This window comes from Equus asinus, chromosome 29 (genome assembly GCF_041296235.1).
Source record: "Equus asinus isolate D_3611 breed Donkey chromosome 29, EquAss-T2T_v2, whole genome shotgun sequence".
In the NCBI taxonomy this organism is placed as follows: domain Eukaryota; kingdom Metazoa; phylum Chordata; class Mammalia; order Perissodactyla; family Equidae; genus Equus; species Equus asinus.
Window position 1 is genome coordinate 28,852,165 of NC_091818.1, and position 26,764 is coordinate 28,878,928.

The 26,764-nt window shown below is 38.0% G+C and overlaps 1 protein-coding gene across 1 annotated transcript in view; it reads right to left on the reverse strand.

The window, feature by feature from the left end:
• MALRD1 (MAM and LDL receptor class A domain containing 1) overlaps positions 1-26,764 on the reverse strand; it is a 650,667-nt gene that overhangs the window by 299,733 nt on the left and 324,170 nt on the right. The gene's annotated exons all lie outside the window — the stretch shown is intronic.

Genomic DNA, 26,764 nt, shown 5'->3' on the forward strand with positions numbered 1-26,764 from the left:
AAGGTATTATTATTATCTTGCTCCAATATTACAATACAACATACGCACCATGGGTAACCATATTACAGTAGGAAAAGTTGTTCAGAGATCCAACTTGGGACATCACCTCCACCCTTGCTCTGTGACACTATAGTACCAGAAATTTTCTTTCCTCCCATTTTCCCCATCTACCAGGTCAGGAGCTGATAATACCACTCCCTACTTCATTTCTAGATCCAGCTTCCATGGCCTAAGGCAAATTGTCTGGTGGTTGATGATTGGTGAGGATTCGGGGTAGCAGGTGATTCAGGGATTTATTGGAAGATGTTCTGGGACCTAGAAAGTCCTGCTGCTAAAATCTCATACGGAGGCTTTTATGTCCTGCATCACTCTCACAACTTAGAAAATAGATAGTTAAGAGAGAAGAAACAGGAAGAAATGAATGGAATGCCATGTAGAAACCAATGGGGATAAGACTGGTGTTCTGAAGGCTCCAAGCCATTTTGTGTGCTAAACCGTTCCTGGACTGTGTGTTCAAGATTGCCTGATTAAATGGCTTTTATACTTGCAAAGCCTTTGAAAATAAGTTTCAGCCGTGCATTCTGCCTATAACAAAATTTTCTTGTCTGGGTTAATTGCTAACATTTTCTTTTCTTGCAGTGTGAGATGAAACTAATTTTATTTAGGTACCCAGTTCAGTTTTAGTAGATTAGGGATAAGACAAGAGACCTTTAATGTTTCAATTACAGAGTTTGACTTAGAATCATAACATTAAAGCACTTTTGAGCACACAAAAATGGAGATCACTTATAGTAACCCTCTTAGTGATAGAAGAGAAAACTGAAGATTAGAGATATTAAATGACTTGCTTATTTTTTAAGAGCAGAGATGCAGTTTGGACTCAGGTCTGTTGTCTACAGAATTATTATTATTTTTTTTGCTGAGGAAGATTAGCCCTAAGCTAACATCTGTGCCAGTCTTCCTCTCTTTTGTATGTAAGCCATCACCACAGCATGACTTGACAAGTGGTGTACGCCTGTGCCTGGGATCTGAAACCCGTGAACCTGGGCCACCGAAGCAGAGTGCATGAACTTAACCACTCACCCACAGGGCTGGCCCCCAGAATTACGTCTTAAATCCATTGGCTTGAAAAGAAAAGCAGTGATATCAGGTCATCTATCACGAGACAAGACCTCCAGGTACAGAAATGGTGGTGTTGAGTACCAGATACATTATTTCTCATGGGACTATTGAGAACCTGAGAAATTACTGGATCATTTAATTTTATGTAAGTTGACATTTGTGTTGATACTGTTAATTTCAATTTGCTTGGGGAGTAAAAAGAAAACCTGATTCTTAAGATGCTTTTCTCCAAAGTGACTAAATCAAGCTAAAATCTGATTCCTTTAAAACAAACAAGAAAATAATTTGGACATGTTTCTAAATTGAAACACAATATAGTTGCTAATATATTACCCAATCAATATAGATAATATTTTAGAATAATCATAATCACTAAGTTTCACATTGCTAAAACATAAATAGCTGCATAATTTAAAAATACAATAATATTACACGAGATTAATTTTGAAGTGAAAGCTCTTTACATCAATAAAGAAAATTACACTGCTATAATGCATTCTATCTATAAAATAACACACAACAGCATCTTTTGATAAATATCAAGGGAAATTATCAACTAATGTCATTTACCTATTCCAAATTATTTTCCATGCCTGTTGTTTCCTCCAAACAAATCAGCTACCTAAGAGTAGGATGTGTACGTTTAAGTGATCTTGCTATTAAAGCTCTTGTGAAATTGCGTAACTTCGATTTTTACAGAAAAAAATAGTTTAAATTAGGCAGAGACCCTCTTTGTAGGAGGTTTAGTTTTGTAAAAAAAAGAACAAATTATAAAAGTTAAAAACCTCCAATGCAAATCTTAAGAGATATCTGAAACTTAACATCCTTAAATCCAAACTCTGATTCTTTCCCTCCAAACTTTCCCATTGAACAGTCTTCCTCTCTGTGTTTTTTTTTTTAAAGATTTTATTTTTTTCCTTTTTCTCCCCAAAGCCCCCCCAGTACATAGTTGTATATTCTTCGTTGTGGGTCCTTCTAGTTGTGGCATGTGGGACGCTGCCTCAGCCTGGTTTGATGAGCCGTGCTATGTCCGTGCCCAGGATTTGAACCAACGAAACACTGGGCCACCTGCAGCAGAGCACGCGAACTCAACCACTCAGCCACGGGGCCAGCCCCTTCCTCATCTGTGTTAATGGCAACCAGATAACTCTAGTTACTCAGAGCAAATAATGAGAGGACTTTTGCTCCTAGCGCATACACAGTAAGAAAGAGTAAGAAAGCACGAAATTATCCTTCAGCCATAAACAACTAGAAATATGGGCAAAATATATAAAACAAGGTTTTAAGATATTGAACAGGAAGTACATGACCGTGATCCTGTAGAGAAAGGGAAAAAAGGCACATCCTATAATCACCCCAGATTTCTGCTTGGAGGAACTTTCTGGACTGTAGCTCCAAAAGCGTCAGCCCAGCAGAAAGCAAGGTTACATTGAGTTGAGGAGACAGAGTCTGAGACAGCGAGAATTTGCAAGGCAAGGCGGTGGACGAAAGGGAGCTATGTAGAGAAAGAGATCCAGTAATATGCTTAAGTCTTTGGCTGAATTCTAATTTTCACATTTTTAGGGTAAAATATACAAAGAGAGACAGAGAAGAACTTCTAAGAAAACAATAACCAGGAGCAATAAGGTGAAAAATTGCCAAAGTTCCTAGAGGGCCAGATGTCTTTGAGTTTCTATCAGCCAGAGTACAGAGTCCTTGATGAATAAACAGAGCATTCAGTAGGAATTCCAGAAAGAGTATACTTTAGTAATGGGGCAAAGAAACTCTAGAAGGAAGTAGACTCTAGACCATGGATTGGCAAACTACAGTCTCAAGACCAAATCTGGCCTACTACCTGTTTAAGTAAATAATGTTTTATTGGGAGTTAGCCATGCCCACTTATTTATATATTATCTGTGGTTACTTTCACATGAAAATGGCCGTTCTGTAGTTGCAATCAGGACTACATGGCCTGCAAAGCTGAACATATTCACTCTCTGAATATATTCTTCTCTTAATCTCAACTTGTTGTTAAACTAGATTGCTTTGAAAAGAAGACTAAATAAAGTTTCCCCTAAGTTAAAAAACAAATTGCAGAAAAAATTTGCTGATTTCTGTCCTAAACCTGTCTTTAAAAAAAAAGCTTAAAAATAAGCCTCAAAGGAACCTAACAGAACTGTCAGCAACTGAAATGCCTTCCAGAATGAAGTTCAATGCTTTTTAAAGGGATATATCAAACTTCAGCACTCAGTTACAGAGAATTCACAATGTCGAGCATCAAATTAAAAATTACTAGCATGTGAAGAAGCAGGAAAAGGTAATCTACAACCAGGAGAAAAATGAGTCAATAGAAGGAAATAGAGATACAATAGAGGAGACGGAATTATGAGACAAAGAAGTTAAAGCAGCTATCATAAATGTGCTTAATGTGTTCATCTATAATTCTACAAAATCTAGAAAGAGGTACTTGCACTAACAAGTAAGTTTAGCAGGATTATATTACCATCAATATACAAAAATCAATTGCATTTCCATATGCTAGAAATAAACAAACGGAATCTGAAATTTAAAAAAAAAATCCTGTAAAATAGCATTCCAAAACATGAAATTCGAGGGATAAATTTAACAAAATAAATGCTTGGCCTTTGCAATGACAACTATAAAATGTTGATAGGAAAAGAGACCTTAAATAAATGGAGACATATATCAAATTTATGGGTCATAAAACTCGATATTGTTAAGAACTCAATTCTTTCCAAATTTATCTATAATTGCAACATAATCCCAATCAAAATTTCAGTAGGATTTTGTAAATGCATAAACTGCATCTAATTATGAGAACTCAACAAAGACAAGTTAAGAGATATTCTGCAAAATAAAAGGCCTATAATTTTCAAAGATGTCAATGTAGAAAAAGACAAAGAAAGCCTATTTGCTGTACATTAAAGAAATCTAAAGATATATAAAAACTACACGATCCTTGCTTCAATCCTGAACCAGGTCAAAAACAAAAAATTACATAAAGGACATTTTAGGGGCAATTGGTGTAGTTTGAATGAGGCTTATAAATTAGATCATAATATTGTATCAATGTTAAATTTCCTGACTTGGTCATTATACATATAAATGAATGTCCTCTATCTTACAAAACAGATTATGAATTATTTAGAGGTAAAAGGGCATGATGATGTCTGCAACTTACTCTGAAATGATTCAGAAGGAAGTAAGATTATATATAAAACAAATGGGCAAGCAGATAATAATCTGTGTATCTGTATGATGTATAAGTTCTTGAATAGTTCTCGTGATGTTTCTGTGAATTGGAAACTATTAGAAAATTTTTAAAAATTAAAAATTTTGAAAGTTAAAAAAATTAAAATCCTCCAATGGCATCCTATCTCCCTCAGAGTAAAAGCTAAAGTCCCTAAGATGGCCCATAGGTATTCCACAACCTGGTCCCTATTTTCTCTCTTATCCCATAGCCCTCTAGTCAAAGACTACCAGGGACAAATCTGTCTTTGAACAAGTTGGGTTTATTCTTTCTTGAAACGATGGAGAACAAATACCATAGGGAACTCCGTGTGGGGCAGTTCAATAAGAGGGTGTTAGAAATTACTTATTATAGGATTAGAACTTTGGTTAGGTTATTTTGGGAGGGTCCAAGGAAGTGGAGTTTCACTCCAGATTGGGTGCTGTTAGGAGGCAATGATAATTCTATGATTGATTATCTTAATGATTCTTATCTAACAAAGGGAAGACTAGAATAGGCTAAAGTTATAATTGATTAGAAACAGCTTTCACTCATATGAGTCAAGATAGGGAAATGTTTGTCATTCTTTTGGCTTAGACAACATTGGTGTTTTGTCTGGTTCAGGCACAGTTACAAAGTGATCTTATTTTTATCTTGATCCATTGTGGTCCCAGAGGGGCTTTGTCTCACACTGATGCTCTGTGACACTGGTTATGTTCAAAAGGAGAAACGCTAGCTCGTTTAGTAAGATCAAGGCCTAGCTGAGAGTACCAGGCTAGGTCCCAGATGTCAGGGGTTGCTTCTTTTTTTCTCACTTTGTAATTCTATTTATGTGGCAAGAGAGTTCAGTGGAGCACCAACTCTTCTAGGTGATATAAGAATAGAAAATAAAACCCTTCTGGCTATCTTCTTTGCAGTAGGTAAAAAATGGCAGACCAGTTGCTTTGGGAGATCTTGAAACATTCGGAAGTCCTTCATATTTGTTATTTTTCAAACCTCTTGATTTTTCCCTGTAGTAATTTGAAGCGAAAACTTGAAAATATGAAGGTGCTGTGGGATCTACTTTAATGTTAGCATGGAAGGAGATAATATGTGGAAAGAAATTCCATAAAATAGAGGACAGTAGCCTTAAGGAACTGACAAAAAACAGGTGGATGAATTGTGATTTGCATTAAGAAAAAATGGAAAACATGGCAGGAAGTCTAGGCAGAAAAGAAGCTTCTGGGCTTTAAGGAGAAAGGCCAAACAGTGGTTCCAACTGGCTTGTGACAAATATGGCTGAGCCGGTAGTTCAGAGAACAGCATCTTTCCGTGTTTCTATGTTTCCTGGGCAATGCTTACTAGCCCTTGGCTCAGCCCTCAGGTGGGAACAAATTGCAAATTCATTCAAATATTGTTCCTGCAGCCTGCATCATCTTCCTTCCAGAGAGCAGCCGTCCAAATATTCAAAGAGCACTTTCCACCTTCTCGATCAGCATAACAAAATTTATACTAACAAAGTTACCTCTCCTGTTCCTTCAAAAAGATATTTCCAGAAAGAATGGTTTAATCCTCAGTTTTTAAATTACCCATTTTCAATACTTCACATTTAAGAAATACTATGCTAACATTACATGCTAACATTCAACTAATTCTAACTCTATATTGGAAAAGCACTCAAATGAGAAATCCAAAGGTACTCCTAAAAATAGATAAATATGCCTTAATGATTCCAACTTGGAGAAAATTTCTGAAGTCTTGCTGGTGAACAATTTGCATATCTTGAGTTCCTAGTTTATATTATTTAGAAGGTAAGGTAGTGAGGTTGATCATTAAAAATCATTATTTTCTGAAGTCTTAAATTCAACTATCAGGGATAACATGAAGAGAGTGAATTAATTTGATGTCAAGAAATGTAAAACAGAGTACTCTTTCACTGTGTTCCATGGTACCTGATAGAAGCTTTGAGGATTTAAGGAGAATTGGTTTTGTCTCACAAATGGAGCAGCTGCCACGAGACAGAGCAGGAGCTGGAAGTATGATCTAGAGATAAATCTCAAGATCAAAATCACTTTAGGAAAATTATATTTTGTGCTTTTATGGAGTTAAATTTTTCAATCCTTCCTTTTATGGTTTCTGAAATCCAATCTTAAATAAAATTCTCCCATATTTTTTTCTAGTACTGTATGATTTCATCTTTTCTTTTTTAAAGATTTTTAACCTTTGATGCACCTGAAATTTACTTTGGCATATGGAACGAATGATAAGATTTTTAAAGTGAAAAAGAGGAATACACACACGCACAACATACACACATGCTGGTGCATTTATTGACTGTCCCTGGAAACACACAGAAGAAATGAACAATTCCTCTGGAAATAAAAGCATAAAGACAGAAGTCAGAAGAAAATGATTTTTTTTAATCTATGCCCCTTTTTGGTAATACTTCATGTGGGTGTTTCAAATAAATATTTGCTTTATTTTAAAAATAATAATAGGAGGATAGAACAAAGGCCCGCGCATGCCAGGACCTTGTCCTGGAATAAAGAAAGGGTTGAAGTAGTAAAATTATCGTTTGGGAATCCAAGACAGGCTAAAGTTCCGCTGATGGATATTAATCTGGAATGAGTGACGGGAATGTTGACAGTTTTCTGGAGACCACAGTTTATGGGAAGTGGAAGACTGAACATCCTTCACTCCAGATGGCTGTGGGGGAAATGTTGAAATTAAGGGAGAACCCAATTTCAGTTTAGAAAGGAGATATAGGGGATGAAATGCTCTGTGGAAATATCTAAGATCTATACTAAATTTGCGAGTATGAGTTATGAAAGGTAGAGGTAAAAGAGAAAGTGAGTAGTGATAAAAGAGAATTCACGAGAAGTCCACTAGTCATCCTTCATCTCTGTTTCTCCCTCATTTCCCATATTCAATCAATCACTAATACCCTCCCATTTTACTTTCTAAATATCTCTTAAATCATCTGCTTCTCTCAAGAGACACTCATCTTTCCCCTTGGCTAATGAAATAGCTTCCTAATCGATTGCTCTGTATCCACTCTAGTCCTCCTGAAATTCATACCCTACGTTGTAAGCAGAGTGTTTTCAAAATGCAAATTAGATCACCACCCTCTTTGAGAGTCTTTAATGGTCTCCTATTGCAGTTAGGGTAAAGACCAAATTTATTAACGTGATGTAGAATCAACTCAAAGTCTGTGTGCTACTCATTTTCCTAGCCTCATCTCCTATCACGCTCCCCTTCAACTCCCCACCACAAACGTATTGCTTTCTTGCAGCCCCTCTAACAACAGATACTTTACATATGCTGGGCCACCTGCCTCCAGAACTCTGTCTTTGAAACTCTTGCAGATTTCAGGTCAATCTCCAATTCCTGCAAGAAGCCTTGATTGGTCAATTCCGTCTATTATAGCCTCCTGTCATATCAGGCAGCTCTTCTTCACAGCACTTTAATAATAGTATTGTACTTGTCTGCATGGTTATTTGCATAATGACTCTTTCCACCGCTAGTCTGTAGAGTCCGGGGTGGAAGGAAACTGTCACATACTAGAAAGTTATGTTTGCTGGATAGACAAAAGAATGAATGAATAAATGAATGAATGGACTGAATAAAGCAAGGAGAAGGGCACATATGACAGAGGGAGAGCTTTCTAGGAGACGGTTGATGACTGGAAGAGGAGTTGACATTTTGGTTGTTGGGCAAGGATGACAGAGATAGGGCTGTATTTGGATTGACGAACTTTGAGATGCCAAGACTGAGGCTATTAGAGAAGGAGAGTCAGTCACCTCTGCCCTATTTACTGAAATGAAGACAACAAACATTCCTGGATTTCTTTCTTTGGTTTTGGATAGTGACAACAGCTATTCAGTTTGTTCAAAACATACATTTCCAATACTTTAAGCAAAGATTTCCCGTAAATATTAAATCTATAGACAGAATTCTATAGTCACAATCCGAATTCAATACTACCTTTACATAATTTGATCCTATGAAAAAGCAATTCCATTTGTAAATTTTGCTGACTTGGTTAAAACAAATTCCATGTAATAAAATGGAGGCAATTATCGAATTCAAAGGGGAAAATAAAAGAAAACGGACCATCTAAGCAAGATTCTATTAACAGGAAGCAAAACAAATGCATAGTATTTGTATGCCTAAACACAACTCTCATTCATGCAGTATATTATGTTTTAAATTAATTGGAATAAACTATATTTGAATTTGTTTCAATTTACATATTGTTGACTTTGTATATATCATTCATAGCAAATAGAGTGCATCATTTATATTATTATCTAGTATGATACTAATTTGTAACACTAATTATATTACTAGTGTAAAATACTAAAATTAATATATATTAATGATTATTCGTATTAAATGTATAAATACATTTATAGGACTTTAATATGTATTATTATATTGCCCTCATCTCAGTTCCCAGGGAGATGCAGAGATCAGGATCCTTACGTGTAGATGAGAAAACTGAGCTCAAGGGAAGTGTAAATGGCTTCAAAAATATCTATAAATCAGCCAAGACATATTATCACAGCATATCATGCATTGGAAAATATTGACTATGCTGCTGTATTCAACTGTTTTCTCTGGAGAAGAATAATTCTGAATTTTCCTTGAAATTTACTAAGTTACCATATATATGGGGTATTTGTAAAGAGAAGGGGGAATAGTCATGAATTACTTAGGACAAGTTGAGAAGCGGATCGAAAGCTAAAGGAACTGAAGAAATAAATGTAATCAAAGGTAAACACAAATCGTTTCCTCCTGAAGTTTTCTGAAAAAATATGAGAATAAACTTCAGTAAATAACAGACAATTAATGTAAAAAAATCTATTTTTTTCAGGTTGTCTTCTGTATAATCAAAAGGCTAAGTAATTTTGATGAATATATGCAAATGCCAGATAGTTTTAGCACCACAAATTCCACTTTGGGTAAGAGAAGGCTAATCAGATCAAGCAAAATAGCTAAGTAAGTATAGCACCTAAAGTCACCACTTTAAGGTCAATCCACAGACCTTCAGGGATCCAAAGTCTGGTCTTAATCAGTTCCTTTAACTTTTCTGTATAAAAATTTTTCCATTACTAAAATAGTTATTAGATCTGACCTCATTTACGTGGCTATTTTGAAATACAAATAAATGATTATAAGATGTTTTGGAAAAAAAAGTGAATCACTCCTCAAATAACTATATTGAAATAAATTCAGGTGAACATTTGCTTTGGTTAAAAAAATGAAAACATTCATTAATAATTATCACTTTCATTATCATAGCTTTTCATTTCATTTCACATCATGTGAAATCATATCACATTTCATTATCATATCATATCAAATTAATTGAATGCCAACCAAGACTAGGCGTTTTATACAAATTATCTCTAATTCTCATGATATTGAAAAATAAATATTATCTTGATTTTACACCAATATTAGTGAACTTGTGCAAATTCACATTGCTGGCATACGGCAGAGTGGGGATTTAGACCCAAATGGATCAAACACTGAAGTTTGGGTTCTTTTACATTATAGCTCATTGCATAAAATCCTAGGTCAAACATAAAAACTGAGAAACAACAGAAGCAAAAGACTACATCTCTCTCCTAATTGGAGTTTATAAATAACAACCATGTGTACAGTTATACTAAAGTTCACTAATAATACAATTCACTATATGGTGGGAGAACCGAATGACATAAGAACATGCTGTGAAAGATTAGTGACACCAGGAGATGTGGCATTAGGGTCACCAGTGATGGCTCCACAGAGAAGCTGGGTACTAAACTGCCTTAAAAAGAAAAAAAAGAATTCATGGAAGAGATACAGAGAGTAGGAAATGCCTTTGCAGCAATTGAAAAGTGGCATGAAGAATAAGGACAGGCATGAGTCACTGCATGCTCATGGATAAAAATTAAATCCATCTTGTTTGAGATCCAAATTGATATTTTTATAGCACTTGATAATTTACAAAGCACTTTCATATGTGTGTATGTGTGGAAATATACATACATGCATGCATGTATACACACGCACGTGTGTGTATGATCATACTTATTACGCATAAAATTTTAAAAGCAACCATATAGAGAATAAACTAGACAATGTTGGAGCCAGAACTCAAAATTCACATCCTCTCACTCCAAAATTCATGCACAGAATTAGTGGAGAGATGACCTTATAGAATACTCAGCTGTCTGCTTCATGATCAAAACATTTCCTCACTCTCCGTCTTCAATAAGATTTAGTCTAAACTCCTGAGCACATCGTTCAAAGACATTCACAAGCCAGTTCCAGCCCAGCTTTCTGGAGTCATTATTTCAAGTCCTCATTCCATTATCTAACTTTCATTCACACCACACGTCTGCCTATTCCTCTAAACACACATGGACCTTTATGTACCCAAGTCGTTGATCGTGTTCTTCCCAGTTTTAGGTATACATTTCTCTCCCTATTAAAAGGCTGCTATTCCGCCAGATCCAACTAATTAAACTTTACCAGATCCCTCCTTCTTTAAAAAAAAAAGATGAAGAAAGAAACTGGGTGTAGTAGTCTGAATAATGAACCATCAAAAATGTTCCTGCCCAAATCTCTGGAAACTGTGAATATGTTACTTTATGTGGAAAAAAAAAAAAGATGTGATTTTTGGCAAAGGTGATTAAAGGTAAGGATCTTGGGATGGGAATATTATCCTGGATTATCTAAATGGGAATAATATAATCATATTATTCCTTAAAAATGAAAGAGGAAGGCAGAAAACTGAAAAACAGGCAGAAAAGACTCAAGTTATGAGAGGAACTTGACCCATTATTGTCGGCTTTGAAGATGGAGCAAGAGGACCACCAGGCAAGCAATTTGAGCGGCCTCTAAAAGCTGAGTACAGACCTCAGCTGACAGCCAGCAAGGGAATGGGGACCTCAGCCCTTTAACCACAAGGAGCTGAATTCAGCCAAGGACCTGAACGAGCGAAGAAACAGGTTCTCTCCCACAGCCTCTAGAAAGGAACGCATCCTACAGACATTGTGATTTTCAGTGAGACCCCTGTCAGACTTCTGACCTCAGAGCTGTGAGGTAATAAATTTGTGTTCTTTTAAAGCCACTCAATTTGTGGCATTTTGTCTGACAACATATAAAACTAATACGGTGGGGCATGGATGTTATATTTTGGCAAATCTGAGTGTGAATCCCACTTCTCCTTATGTGATTTTGGGTAAGTCATGTTACGTTGAGGTACATCATTTATAAAAAGAAGATGATCTTACACAAAAAAATGCATCTAAAATGCCTGACAGTGCCCTAGTACGCCATACATAGCAAACAGTCAACAAACGATGGCTATTATTATTACTATTACTATTATTTTAATTATTATTTCTTTCTTTCTGGGGGATCCTCATTACACTTACATTTATCACAATACTATAGGACACAGTATGATTTTTTTGGTAATTATTCATTTATAAGGATGCCTCTCCTATTAAACTGTAAGCTTCTTACAGAAAAGCAAGAGGCTATGATATTTATCATTGCGTCACTAGAGCATAGAATATTATCATATATATAGCATCCACTCAATAAACGTATGTTGATTGCAGCAAAGTGGAATGCCCCTCTAAGAATTGTGAACTTTACCTTTTAGCGTAGGAAAGCTATTCAGTAATTCTCAGAAAAGGAGTGACGTCATCAGAGTACTGTTCTAGGAAGTTTAATCTTTTTTAACTGAAAAATGAATGGAAATTGGAAGTGACTGGAGGCAGTGAGACTAGTTAGGTCTTAGCTAGTTTCTTTCATTTGATATCGGACATATTAGGAAACTGACAAAGAGAGGTGAAGTGACTTACTTAAGGCTATATTTTCAACTCTGGGAAATAAAAGGCTAAAACTCATTAAAAAAAAATTCAAGTACAATATTCTTTCCACGATATGTAGCATTGCTACATGTGGTTCAGAGTCAGGTGGTGAACTTAATGTAGAACCCTAAAAGGAAATCTCACCTGCCAGACAGTGCCCACTTTTCAAAGTATAAGGGGAAATTAACTAGGGACAGCCTCCCCTGGTCCAACTTAATTTCCAAGGGAGTACCGATTCAGAGGGCTGAAGCTGGACATAAAATCATGTGAAGCTATTCCTGTGAGTTCATGCCTACACTAGTTTCTGGCTACATTAGGTCTCTTAAGACTCAATAATATTGTGAATAACGAAGAACCACATATAAGAATAACTACTGGGGGCATTAGCTATAAATAGGGATCATTCAGCCTAATAGAATTCTTTGAATCAAGGAGATACACCTCTCAGGAGCCAAGATCAGGTCTGTTCTCTCACTGCATCTGATTGGGACATTCAAACCCTGGGGATCTGTACCAGGACACAGACACTACGAATTCATCATTCATTATCTATGCTCAAACCTGAGTCAACGAGCCATCTAAATATTCTATTTACAATAGGCTGAACTGTTGTGCGGACTTGATGGCTTTTAGAACAACTGAACCAGAACATAAACTAGATTATATGTTTCAAATACATAGAGACAAGATATAAAATAAAAATATTCTTGGGGCCAGCCCGGTGGCGCAGTGGTTAAGTGCACACATTCTGCTTTGGTGACCCGGGGTTCGCTGGTTCAGATGCCAGGTGTGGACATGGTACCACTTGGCACGCCATGCTGTGGTAGGCGTACCACATATAAAGCAGAGGAAGATGGATGCAGATGTTAGCTCAGGGCCAGTCTTCCTCAGTAAAAAGAGGAGGATTGGCAGCAGTTAGCTCAGGGCTAATCTTCCTCAAAAAATAATTAATTAATTAATAAAAATAAACATATTTTTAAAAATCGTAAGATTCAATTTAAATTCAGCTATAATAAATTATAAATTCCTTTAAAGTATATGTCTTGAACTGGGGGACAATTCTTGTAGACCCTGGCATGGAAACCTGTGGAATGTGAGATCTGATCCCTGTTTTCTATGAGCTTAAAATCTTCCTAGTAAAATGAGACATTCACACATGAAACATAAAATAAACAATAAAGACTGTGGTTTGCCATTACTGGTCTCAGGCAAGAGTAATAGTTGTGAGGAGTAGTTATTGGGGCTGGATGGCTGCTGCCACCCAGTGGACACTATCAACCGTCAGTTTGGCTAAGCCATCAATGAACCAAGACCAAGCATCCTGGAGAAATTCCTGGAAGCAGGGTCCCAAGGTCGTCAAGGCTTCCCATTATTTATCAAGGGGGAGGTGAAAGGCTTTAAAGATGTGCCTGTGACTTTTTTGCATAAGGAAGATACAACTGAAAACCAGATTGGCTTTTCTCTTTAATACACCATCTCCATCTAATAAGAGAAGACTGTTGAACCTTTCCAGCTCTGTATTTAGCACCTGAGTGGTCCCCAACCCAAGATGGGAATATCTGGGCACAACGTTATCTGGAAATCCTATGAAAAGTACTTGGTCTCCAAAAGTTCCCAGCAGCAGGTCTGGATCTTTTTCTCAAATGAATATACTAGGTAGACCTATTGGGGAGGCAGGGAGTACAGTGCCTAACGGAAACCTCCAGACAGAAGCTCCTCCCTTTGCCAGAGGCTCCATCAGTGTAGCTACCAGTAATAGATACCTGTAGTTCAGGGAGGGCTTTGGGGAATTTAGGCCCCAAGAGGAATGCTGCTGAGCCAGCCTGTTGCACTGTCTCTAACACAGTGTGCTGTTTAACATGCCAGCTAAATTTGGCACATTTTGTGGTCAACTTGTATGAAATTTCTAGATGAGGCAAATATTGTCTCCAATATCCAAACAGTCTGATTAGGTGCTGGACTTCCTTTTTGGTAGTGAAGGCCATGAGGCAAGTGAACTTTCCTTTTCTGTCTTAGGGATCAATCTTTGAGCCTCAGCCTATAGTGCTCCTCAGAATTTGATGTGGGTCTCAAGAATTGTGAAGGGTCTGAGACTTTACCCTAATGGCAAGCTAGTAAGTTAGCCTGTCATAATTTTATGGATGGTATTAGAAAACACAAGACTCCTGGATCAGAGATGAAGGGTAGTTTATTATTCACAGTAATAGAAGCAGCCAGCCTATCATCACATTTTGTGTGTTAGTTCCCTGAATCTCAGTTCCCACAGGGTGATGTGAAAAAGAGTATATGGTACCTGTACAAGTAGTGGTTTTCACTGCAAGAGAAGAACTCTGAGCGTAAGGAACTCAAATCGTTTTTTTTCTTTTTTTGTGAGGAGATGGTCCCTGAGCTAACATCTGTGCCGTTCTTCCTCTATTTTATATGTGGGACACTGCCACTGCATAGCTTGACAAGCGGTGTGTAGGTCCATGCCCAGGATCTGAACCTGCAAACCTGAGCCACCAAAGCAGAGCATGGGAACTTAACCACTGCGCCACTGGGCTGACCCCTCAAATCTTCTACAATGGGCAGTAAGCATGCTTGCCCTTAGATCTAGAGAGAGAAACTATCTCTACATTCCAAGGCTGTGAGTGAACCTGAACTTTTCTTTGGAGCAAGACAATGTTTGTGTCTTCCAAGGTTGTTTATTGTACAAGCATCCATGAAAAGATACCTCAAAACAAAGAGCAGTGAGTGCCTTGCTTTGGAAAAATGTACAGAAATGCAAGACATCCATGGAGAACTGTCTCCCAACATCGAGCGGTTGGTCTCTAAAAGCTCACCAGGATTAATGAATCATTCCTGAGGTCTTATATGAGTTATTATCAGCTCTAATGCCATTGTCATCAATTCTTTTTGAGTCCTATCAGCATTATATCATCAATGTAGTGGAGCCAGTTAGTATGTAAGGGAGAGGGGTATTCTTTTCTATGTCTCAGTTCATCCATTAGTGACAGAAGAATTCGAACACTCCTGAGTCAGCACAGTAATTGTGTGTTGGAGGCCCAACCAGAAGATAACAAATAGATCTTAATCTGGTGCCAGAGGGATCAAGAAAAGTGCCTTAGCAATGGCCATAGTGGCATAACAGGCACCGTCAGTTCTGCATTTGTTATAGTCACAATGTCTGAAATAGCTGGTGCTACAGGGGCCACACTAAATTCAGCTGGCAAGAGTTAACAGTACACTTTTAACTGGTCACAAAGGGTTGACATATTGAGATCTTGCGTCTTTCAACAAAATAGCTCTGCTGTCTTAAAGTCATTAGTGAAAGCTGTGATCTCCTTCTCTCCTTCTGGAATGCTGCATTATTTTTTATACAACGTGGGAAGTCTATTTGGTGGTGTGTTGGGCACTAGTCCCACTACTGCCTCCCTACAAGATGCTCTTTGCAATCAGCAAAGTCCCATTGGGACTTGATCAGCATTCACAGGACAAGCAGGTAAAACATCAATGCCAATTACACATGCAGCAGCATCCACAGTGGAAAACATGAGTCTAAACTATCTTACCCAAATGGCTGCAGTTACTTCCCTTCATGACTTTACTCCTTTTACAAATCCAGCCAATTGATGCCTGGTTCTTGCCTCTCAAGTGAACTTGATATTCAAAATCATACACGTTTGTATCTATCACTTTTTACCCCTAACCCATTGTACCTTCACTGGGATGTAAGGTCTTCTGTTTCACCTGTTTCACCTAGAGATGGGCAACCTGAGGCCCACTCTTGTTAGGGTCTAGGGTCAGATAGTGGAGGAGCTGAAGGAGTAATTTGTTTTAAGAGCCACACCCTTGGCTTAGTTTCTCCAGCAGAGAAAGATTTATCTCTATGGAATATTTGGTTCTATAGAGGTACCTTCTGTTTCAACCAGTTGCATGACTGCCTGATTGGCTTGGATTGCAGACTTTGCCTGGTTGAGGAAAGAGTCTGTCTTGAACATCTTTTGACTCAAAATGATCTTAGCCTCCTACACAAGGCTTCCTGGTACGAACAAGAAATTTAGTGGAGTCCTCCCTATTGGGGAGTAGGGGTGTGGAGCAGATCTTAAAACTTGGTCTTTCTCTGTATGAAGGACTCATGATCAGGACTGTCATTCTGCCAAATTATATAGCCAGAATGAAGCAGCTTTGACTAGAAGCCTTCATGGGCTTGTATGGAATTTTACTGGCCTTGGAGAAGTAGCCCTATGTTACCTATAATATAGTCATAGAAACAGAACTCCAAAGGAGCAAGCTTTGCTGTGGGCAGACTGTTCCCAAATGAACTGCAGTAGCTTAAAGTATGAGGTTAAGTGTGAGATGGTGTAGATGCGGCCATTCACCCTCTAAGAACTTAACCTTTCTCCCTGCTTCTTCTCACAGAGGCACCAGCCAAGGCTCTAGCAGCTATGCAGTCTACTGTCTACAGTGGTCCTGGATTTCCCTTCTCTTTCTCTAATTATAGACCAGCACTTCAGAATTACAGAAACACGTTGACATCCAGTGATGGATCTACACGTGCCACATCTAAGACACCCAAGACCTAAGGCTCCGCTCTTTTTGTAACAGTCATTTCCTCTCCACCAGGGAAGAACCAGCCATATGATAGTCACTGTCTGGTCACCCCGACCTACCTAATTGCCTTTGTGTTTGGCACATTCAGCAAGGATATGAGTAGGGCTGAAGGGAGATTTCTCTGCCAACAATGGGTTAAAACTGAGGAGTAGTGGTTGAATTATTTGTAGAAATAATGGTAAAATGGAGGCAACTAGTATCATGTGATGCATCCAGTGATAAACTCTACTTTTCTGGATTTTAATGCTATATATTGTAAAAAAGTTGATAAACTTTGAGATATCCAAGTAAAGCCAATACAAATAGACATCTGTACCCTTGGAAAGTCCTATTTTCTTAGTTAATAATAAGTGGATTTAATGGCATTGCTTTTTTTCTTGTTTTGGTGAGGAAGATTCACTCTGAACTAATATCCGTGCTAATCTTCCTATATTTTATACGTGGGATGCCTCCACAGCATGGCTGATGAGTGCAGCAGGTTGGCGCCGGGATCTGAATCCGCAAACCCACCTTGCCAAAGTAGAATGCAGAACTTTAACCACTTTCCACGGGCTGGTGCCTAATGGCACTGCTTTTTAATAAAGAATACAAAGTTAACATAAACATTAAGTTAAGAATATATGAATGTGCTCCCTTGCCTGAGGGGATACCCAATCACTGCGTATGTGAGATGTGCTTATCTGACTCCCCCCTCACTTGAAGTCCACAATGGACTACTACTCAGCCATAAGAAATCCGGTCATTTGTGACAACATGGATGGACCTTGAGGGTATTATGCTGAGTGAAATAAGCCAGAGGGAGAAAGTCAAATACCGTATAATCTCACTCATAAGTAGAATATAAAAACAATGACAAACAAACACATAGCATTGGAGATTGGATTGGTGGTTACCATAGGGGAAGGGGGCAGGGGGAGGGCATAAGAGATGATTAGGCTCACATGTGAATGGATGGAGTATAATTAGTTTTTGGGTGGTGAACATGATGTAATCTACACAGAATTTGAAATGTATTATGATGTACATTTGAAAATAAATTAATTAATTAATTAAAAAAAATGAAGTCCGACCCCAACACCCTTGTTGCCACTAAGAAATATGAAAAATAAAAACCAGAAAGGAACTTCCTTTGTCCCTTTCCCACATTTACCCCATAAGACAACAACGTAAACTTACCCATCATCTAAGCCTCTTGTTCGTATTACCTTAGGCAATACCCTCTGTGCTTCATACATTTACAATGGCACTCTAAATACTTAAGTTGAACTGCAGTCTGGTCCTAAGAACATTCACAGTTTTGATGAGTACTGCTTGTATATGAATAGGTTGGTCTTGGAGCAGTCAGAACGTATATTGAAAATGAATAAAATGAAACACAATAAATACTAGTCAAACTATCACAATTTTTGTGTGTGTGTGTGTGTGAGAAAGATTAGCCCCGAGTTAACATCTGTTGCCAATCTTCCTCTTTTTGCTTAAGGAAGATTGTCGCTGAGCTAACATCTGTGCCAGTCTTCCTCTATTTTGTATGTGGGATGTGGCCACAGCATGTGCTGATGAGCAGTACTAAGTCTGTGCCCAGGATCCGAACTGGCAAACCCTGGGCCACCAAAGTGGAACACACGAACTTAACCACTACACAACTGGGCTGGCCCCCACGAAATATTTTAAGTGGTGCCATAGACACATAGAAATCCACTTTCAGAGCTGTGTGTTTCATTTGATCAGCAAAGACAGCTGGGGAATCTTATGATTTATTTAGATGTGCTTCCAGATCAATTCCCCGAGTGGGTAGGGGCCATGATTCCAGTTGTACTATCCACATAAAGCATGTATTATTTAGAGAGAAGAGAGGGATGGAGGGAAGGAGAGAAAGAGAGAAAGGAGGAGGAATGAGTTTATTTAAAAAACTTATCCTTGCTCTTCATTACTGAAATAAACAATATGAACAACCAAGAATAATGGCAGCGTAACCTGCAACTACACCCTCATCAACTGTAGTCTTTCAGTCCCCTTTTTTCTGTAGCTTTTTCAGTTACAGTTTTGGTGTTTGGTGTGTTTTATGGTTCCTAGCTCTCCAGGCACATGAGGCTTAATGCTATTTTCTGTTATGTACTCACTAAAGGGAAATATTTCTCCTTGACAAACACGCCTGCCCATCATTTAAATGCTCTTTCAGAAAAGGAAATGGATGATGGCGTAACATCAACCAGCTATTTACCTAGAGGCCTATTGACTGGGTTAAGTGTATAAGACAAACTACTCTGTGGTTAGTTTGTAAAAAGAATTCCTGGTGGCTGGCCCCGTGGCCTAGTTCATGCACTCCACTTCAGCAGCTCAGAGTTCACCTGTTTAGATCCTGGGCACAGACCTACACACCCTTCATCAAGCCATGCTGTGGCGGCATCCCACATAGAAGAACTAGAAGGACTTACAACTAGGATATGCAACTATGTATCGGGGCTTTGGGGGAAAAAAAAAAGAGGAAGATTGGCAACAGATGTTAGCTCAGGGCCAATCTTCCTCAAGAACAAAACAAAAAAAGGTATTCCTGAGTGCTCCCCAAATTGCATAAAGTCACAGTGGAGCAATTCATTTAGGGAGACGCTTCCTATGGTATTCTTTTCATGTTAGTGGTTTCTAGGCTGCGCACTCACTGGACCAGACAGCAAAGGAAAGTGCTCACACTCTCAACAATGGATTGTAGAAAGTAGTCAGGAAACTATTTTCACAAGAGATTGGAATTAAGAGAATTTAGGCAAAATTGACAGCTATTTGAAACTGACCAAAAGACGCAAAAGAGCAGCACCTATTGTGATCATTTTGATAGGCTGGATTTTCATTTCAATTCAGTTCAAAATGTTTTTGAGGTTCTCCTGTGACCTCTTCTTTGATAATTGATTTATTTAGAAGAGAGGGACTTAAAATTGCATACCTGGAATATTCCAGATGTGATATTTAATGCCTAATTAAATCTCATTGTGTTTGGAGAACATACTCTGTATGATTTCCATTGAGACTAGTTTTAGGGTTTAGCATCTTGTTGAATATTCTATGTGCACTTGAAATCTGTTTTTGCTATAGCTGCAAATAAGTTTTCTATTATCATGTTACAGATTTCTACAAATTTGGCAGCTTACACAATATCCATTTATTATCTCAATGTTCTGGTTGTTAGTCCAGACAGGCTACACTGGGTTCTTTGCAAAAGGTCTCACAAGGCTGAAATCAAGGTGTCGGTCAGGCTGGACTCTTATCTGGAGACTTTGGGGAAAATATTCTTGGAAGCTGAGTCAGGTTGTTGGCAGAGTCCAATGACTTGAAATTGCAGGTTTGAGGTCCCAGTTGCCTTACTGGTGTCAGCCAGGGACTGCTCTTCTGCTCCCCAAAGCCACCTGCACACCTTCTCAAGTGGTTTCCTTCATTCTCAAAGCCCCAACTTCTGCCCACCAGTTGGAGAAAATGCTCTGCTTTTAAAGCGCTCACCTGAGTCGGGCTCAGGAGGCTAATCTCCTTATCTCAAGGTAAACTGACTTGAGACTTTCATCACTTAGGCAAAACACCTGGATTAGTGTGTGATTGAATAAACATGGAACAGGAACCTTGGTTGGGGGTGTGAGGCCATCATTAGAATTCTGCCAATGACACATTGGGTGAAGTGCCCTAAAAATGTGAATTATAACAAAATGGTTGATGCTTTTCAAGTCTTCTGTATCTTAACTGATTTCTCCCTCTTCTTGTTCTCTCAGTCACCGAGGACAGAACATTAAAGTCTCCTGGTACAATTGTAATTTTTCTATTTCTCCTTTCAGTTCTGTCAGTTTTTCCTTTACATACTTTGAAACTTTGCTGCTGAGTACATACACTTTTAGGAATGTGTGCTTTTTCCATGAGTTGACCCTTTTATGATTATGAAACTTCCCTTTCTATTCCTAGAATATTTCTTGTTTTGAAACATATCTTGTGTGAAATTATTTTAGCCACTTCAGCTTTCTTTTTATTAGTGTTTACATGCTATCTCCTTTTCTATACTTTTTTAAAACGTTTTGTTTCTTTGTTTTTAAAGTAGGTGTCTTGCAGCAGCATGTGGTTGAGCCTTCCTTTTTAATCCAACATCTGCCTTTTGATTCAAGTGTTTAGGGTATATAAAATTATTGATGTTTGTACTTAAACCTCCCTTATTAGTAATTGTTTTCTATTTGCCCTGTGGATTCTTTATTCTCTGTCTTTCCCATACCTTCCTTAGCTTCTATTTTGTACTTTTTACATTATACAGGCATTATTTTGCATTTTATCTTTTGCATTAACTTTCTATTTGTTCTGTCTGCTCTTCACTCCTTTGTCTTTCTTTTTTTTAGCTTTTTTTGAGTATTTTTAAATAAATCACTTTATCACCTTTCTTGGCTTATTTTGTCTACCAAGTTTTTTATTTTGGGGAATTCCTCTTTGACGTAAAACGTGTATCTTTAACTTATAATAGTCTACTCTCAACTAATATTATCTCTGTTCAAATATAAAGTAAGAATCTTACAGAAGTATGCTTCCTTATCCACGCCCTCCCTGTGCTTATGTTGTCATATATTTTGCTACTTTATTGTTGATTTTGTAAATCCCCCAATACATTGTAGATATTATTCCTTTAAACAGCCAATTATCTTTTAAAGGTTTTTTAATGAGAAAAATGTGCTACATTTAGCCATATATTTAGCATTTCTGGTGTTTTTCATTTCTTGTTTACAACTGACTTTCTAGATGATATCACTTCCTTCCACCTGTAGAAATCCCATGAACAATTCCTGTAGTGCATGTAGGGTGATGAAGAATTCTCTCAGCATTTAAAAAAGTTTCATTTTCATTTTGATGGCTGATTTTATAATCATATCTTTATATTGTTTCAGCAATTTGGTTGCTTATGCCTTAGAAAGAAAGGCACTATTTAACCTTCTTGGTATCCACTAAGATTCTTGAATGAGTTGGTATATAGAATTCATCAACTGTGTGGACATTGTAGACCTTTCTTCAAATTATTTTCTACCCTCCCCTTCATTCTAGGACTTACCATACTTGTATTTTAATTCCCTTGATATTGTGTGGTAGATTACTAAAGCTCTGTTTATTTTTTAATCTTTTTCTCTCCTCTACTTTAATTTGGATTATTCTTATTGCTATGCCTTCAAGTTCATGATCTTTTGTTCTGCGGTGTCTAATCTTCTGTTAATCCTACCTGGTGAATTTTTTATTTCATACATTTTTAACTCTATAAATTCCATTTACTTTTTCTATCTATCTCCCATTTTTTTCCTCATTATGTTCATGTTTTTCTTTAAAGCTTTGGTTATATTTATAATTAATGTCAATTTCCTTCTCTATTAATATTTCTATTATTTCTATCTTTTCTGAGTGTTTCTATTGATTGATTTTTCTTATTATTGTTCCTTTTGGGTGGGTTTTTTTTTCCTATATCTAACAAGTTTTGATTGCATCATGGGCATTGAAAATATAATTTTATTGAGTGTTTCATTGTTTCTTCCATTTAAAGAGTCTGGCCTTGAGAGTCACAAGATTGCAACATAGGAAGCCCTAGCCCTTGTCACCTTACAGAAACACCAATTTAACAATGATATGTGGAGGAGAATACTTTTATGAGAAGTCTAGAACCCAGTCATGCAGTTACAGCACTCTAGACAAGCACAAAACTGACAAGGGTCATGCTGAAATGGATAAGAAGAGCAATTTCACTTTACCAGCATCAGCCCCTACCCCAAGCCAGCACAGCTAAGTACCAAGAGAGATTGCGACAGTCTGTGATTTCTTCCTTGAGGTAAAGAGAGAGTGCACAACCTTATGGCTTCTCCCATAGAAGGTAGGGAAAGAGTGGGGTTCATCTCCAATATCCCATCCTTTCAGTGCACTGCCTTAGGGACCAGTTTCTGTCTTGCCTTACCTGGGTGCTGAGGAAATAGGCATTATTTGGATGCCATGGGGCAGCTAAGAAGAAAGTAAAGGGGTAGAAAGTTTACCGCACCCAGATAGCTCTGCAAGATTGGGAGAAGTTGCAAAACCTTGAGGCTTCTACCCTAGGCAGAAGGGAGAGGAGTAGAACATGCCTCCAACACCCCACCCTTTCAGTGCATAGCCCCAAGGACTGGCTTCTATCTCACTTCCCCTGAAATGCTGATGGAACTAGCATGGTTTGGTAGGGGCAGATAAAAACAAAGGAAAAGAGTCAGGCAGCTTATTGCACCCATCACGGCTTTGCAAGATATGGAGAAGGTGCAGAACTCAAGGCTTCCCCACAAGGAAGGAGGGAAAAAAGTGGAGCACACCTCCAATGTTCCAGGACATAGTACAGCAGTAAGACACCAGAAGGAGCAAGAGATTATGGGATCCCAAACAAAAAGAAATTAGTACATGCCTTTATTTAGGAATTTATACTCATAAGTCCAGATAATACAATGCACAGAAAAGATTCGAGAAGCTCCTAGAATCTCTAGCTGGGCTCACTGTTGAAGGTCTTTCTCTGTTGAAGCCAGACTATAAGACTGAGAGAGGTGGTTGTTTCTTCAAATGACACCAATACAAAGCTACAGGAAACATGAAGATTTAAGGAAACATGATACAAACAAAGGAATAAAATAAAGCTTCATTAACTGACCCTAAAGAAATGGAGATCTATGAATTGCCTAACAAAGAATTCAAAATAATTATCTTAAAGAAGTGCAGTGAGTTACAAGAGAACACAGATACACAACCAAATGAAATCAGGAAAATAATACATGAACAAAACGAGAACATCAATAAAGAGATAGAAACTATACAAAGGAACCAAAAATTTCTGGAGCTGAAGAATCAATAATGGACTGGAAAATTCAATAGAGAGCTTCAGCAGCAGACTTGATCAAGGAGAAGAATCAGCAAACTCGGAGAGAGGGCCTTTGAAATTATCCAGTGAGAGGAGCAAAAAGAAAAATAACGAAAAAGAGTGAAGAAAACCTAATGGATATATGGTACAACCAACAAATGAAACAACATATGCATTATGAAAATCCCTCCAGGAGAGCATAGAGAAAAAGGGGCAGAAAGCTTATATAAAGAACTAATGGCAGGGGACAGCCTGGTGGCATAGTGGTTAAGTTCACGGGCTCTGATTCAGTGGCCCAGGGTTTGCAGGTTTGGATCCCCATGCAGACCGAGCACCTCTTGTCAAGCCACACTGCGGCAGCATTCATATATATTTTAGTATGTATCTCTCAAAGATAAGAACATTAAAAATAACTGATACAATTTTTCCATCTAAGAATAAGATTAATATTGCATTACTAGCAAGCAATATTTATCAATGTTTACATTTCCTTGATTGTTCCATTACATTCTTTATCTTTTTTTATTTGCTTCTTTGAACCATGGTATTAATACAGTTTTGCGTTGCAACCAATTGATATTACTCATAAGTATTATTTCAATTTACCATTCCTCCCTCAATCTTTTCTATTGTAATTTCTTTGAGGACACCATGTTAATTTTCCTGTAGGATTTTCCCAGTCTAGATTTATATTTGCGGGTGGTGTCTACATTTTCCTGCCATCTGTTTTCTTCTCTAAACTGATCGGTGGATAGAGAGACTTGGTCAGATTCAGTTTCAATTATTAGCAAGAATATTTTCCAAGTGGTGTGCACTGGCACCCCAGTGCACATAATGTCTAGTTGCCTCTATTTTTATGATGTTAGCTGTTATCGACAATCGTTGTTTAGTTCTATTAAGGGGTTGCACATTCTATCATTTCTCTTCATTTATTAACTATAATACTTTTGTAAAGAGAAACTTTCCCTAATCAACTATTTGATTACTGTGTGGTACAGCTTGCATAGAGAAGATAAACGATTCTTTCTCTTTACTTAGTAGTTTTGAAATAATGAGGTGGTTCTACAGTATCCTCCAGAGGTCTCTCTCTCTCCCTCTCTCTCTTTCACACACACAAACTATTATTGGTATATTAATTACATAAATCAGTAACGATAAATATTAATGTAGTTGAGTACTCTTGGATTTAAAACATTTTATGTTTCAGGCATTGTAGTTATTATATCTACTAATGCTTAAATTTTCTCAACTCTGACTCATGGATCTTTATCAAAGTTTCTCCTGAGTCTTTTTGACATGACTAAAAATCTTTGTTAGGATAATTGTGTAGGATAAACTGTTTAGGCTCCTCTTGTGCTTTTTCTGCTCCATCTCTAGAATCAGCCACTTCCCCAAGAAACCCTGGTTCTTTTTTAGTGGGAAATTGCACTTAGGGCACACAACCTGTGCCCTCGGGATTGGCAAACTTTCCTAATCTCAGAATTTCCCAGCTTCATTCCTGCCCAGCTCTGGTTTCATTGATTAAATGTTCTCTTCAATTTTGCTGAGGACTTGAATCAGAAGATTTACAAAATTATTGTTTCTTTCAAGAATTCTGTTATAAGACAATGTGGTAGTTTGTGTTCTTCCAGAAGGCGACTCAAGGCAAGAATGTGCATTGGAGTAGTTTGAGATAATTATTTGAGAGGTAAAGAAAACACCACTAAGGGAGCAGGGGAGTAAAAAGGGAAGGTAGGCAGCCAATTAAGATGCATAATCAAGCTATTTGCCAGTGTGTGTAATAGGAGGTTATTCCCACTGAAGATTCTGGGGGCAAGTTCAGAGCATACATTTGTCCTCCTCCACTACATGGGGGTGAGAACGCATGGTATTTATACCTGCTCACATCAGGCATGGGTTCAGGCTGCTGGGCAGCCAGGCACTGATTTCCTGGCACTTTCTACCTGACCAAGTCAGCTTCTGTGGCCAGAAGAAGATCACAGGCAAAGCAATGCAGGTTCTGGCATTTGGAAGTCAGGTTTCCGTACACTGAAGTGGAAGGACAAGCGGACATGGATGGGGTCCTGGCAGGGTCTACTCTAGATTCCTTGGTGTTACTGAATTATTCTGAGTAGTGCACTCTTTTTCAAGTCTTTTAATTTTAGCTCTTTCAAGAAGACATTTTAGATCACTGGTTAATGGAAAATGTTTTGTAGGCAGATGGTGTTTTCAGTGCATACCCTGAGTGGTTTAATTCATCTCTCTGAGATTACTGAGCAGTACCTACTTCATGGAGTTGATACTAAGATCAAATGAGAGAATGTTTATTTCAGAGACGGGCACAGAGTAAAGAGTCAACGGGTATTTGGCCATACTGCAGTTCTTGTCGAGGGAAGTATAAGGATGTTCAATACTGGGCGTTGTGATAGATTCTGTCAGAAATTACATACATCCCTGTTTGATGTTTTAATGAAGGATCTAGCAACCATGTCAGCAGGGCTGAGCGGATAGGAAAAAGGGAGAGAGCTGACTTTTGAGCTGGTCAAGCTTAGAGCTTCATCTCTGTGCTGCAGAGGTTTTGTTTGGTTTTGTGCTTGTTGTTTGTTTGGGTCTCCCACTCCCCATGCTTGACATGGGAACAGAAATTACTTGTGGCCCTGTATTTTGGCCCGGCATGATTGTCCAAACTAATCATCAGCCCCGCTGCACAGCCTCTCATGTCTTCATCCATATGTGCCTTCTAAATACCCCTATTGCCTCCTCTGTTTCAGCACCTGCTTCTAGGAATTAGCAGCTGGGAGCGGGTCTCTTTCGGAATCTCCTCCACTGACATCCTAGAGAAGCTGGTGTTGTTTACATGTGGAGAGTATGGAATGAGCTATCCCTTTCTTCAGATGTTCCTCTCTGAAGTACATCCAGGAGAATTTCCTCAGCAAGTCTGGTGTGGACATGCTGCCTGGACCCAGTTCCCAATGCTCATGTAGAATCTTACTCCTCCTGCCACCCATTCATATTATAGCGACCATGGCAAGAGCATCTGAAGTGTCTCTTTGTAATTTTTTAAACCTATTATTTTAAAACATATTAATCAGTGCTATACAATTTTGTACCTAATTCTGCTCC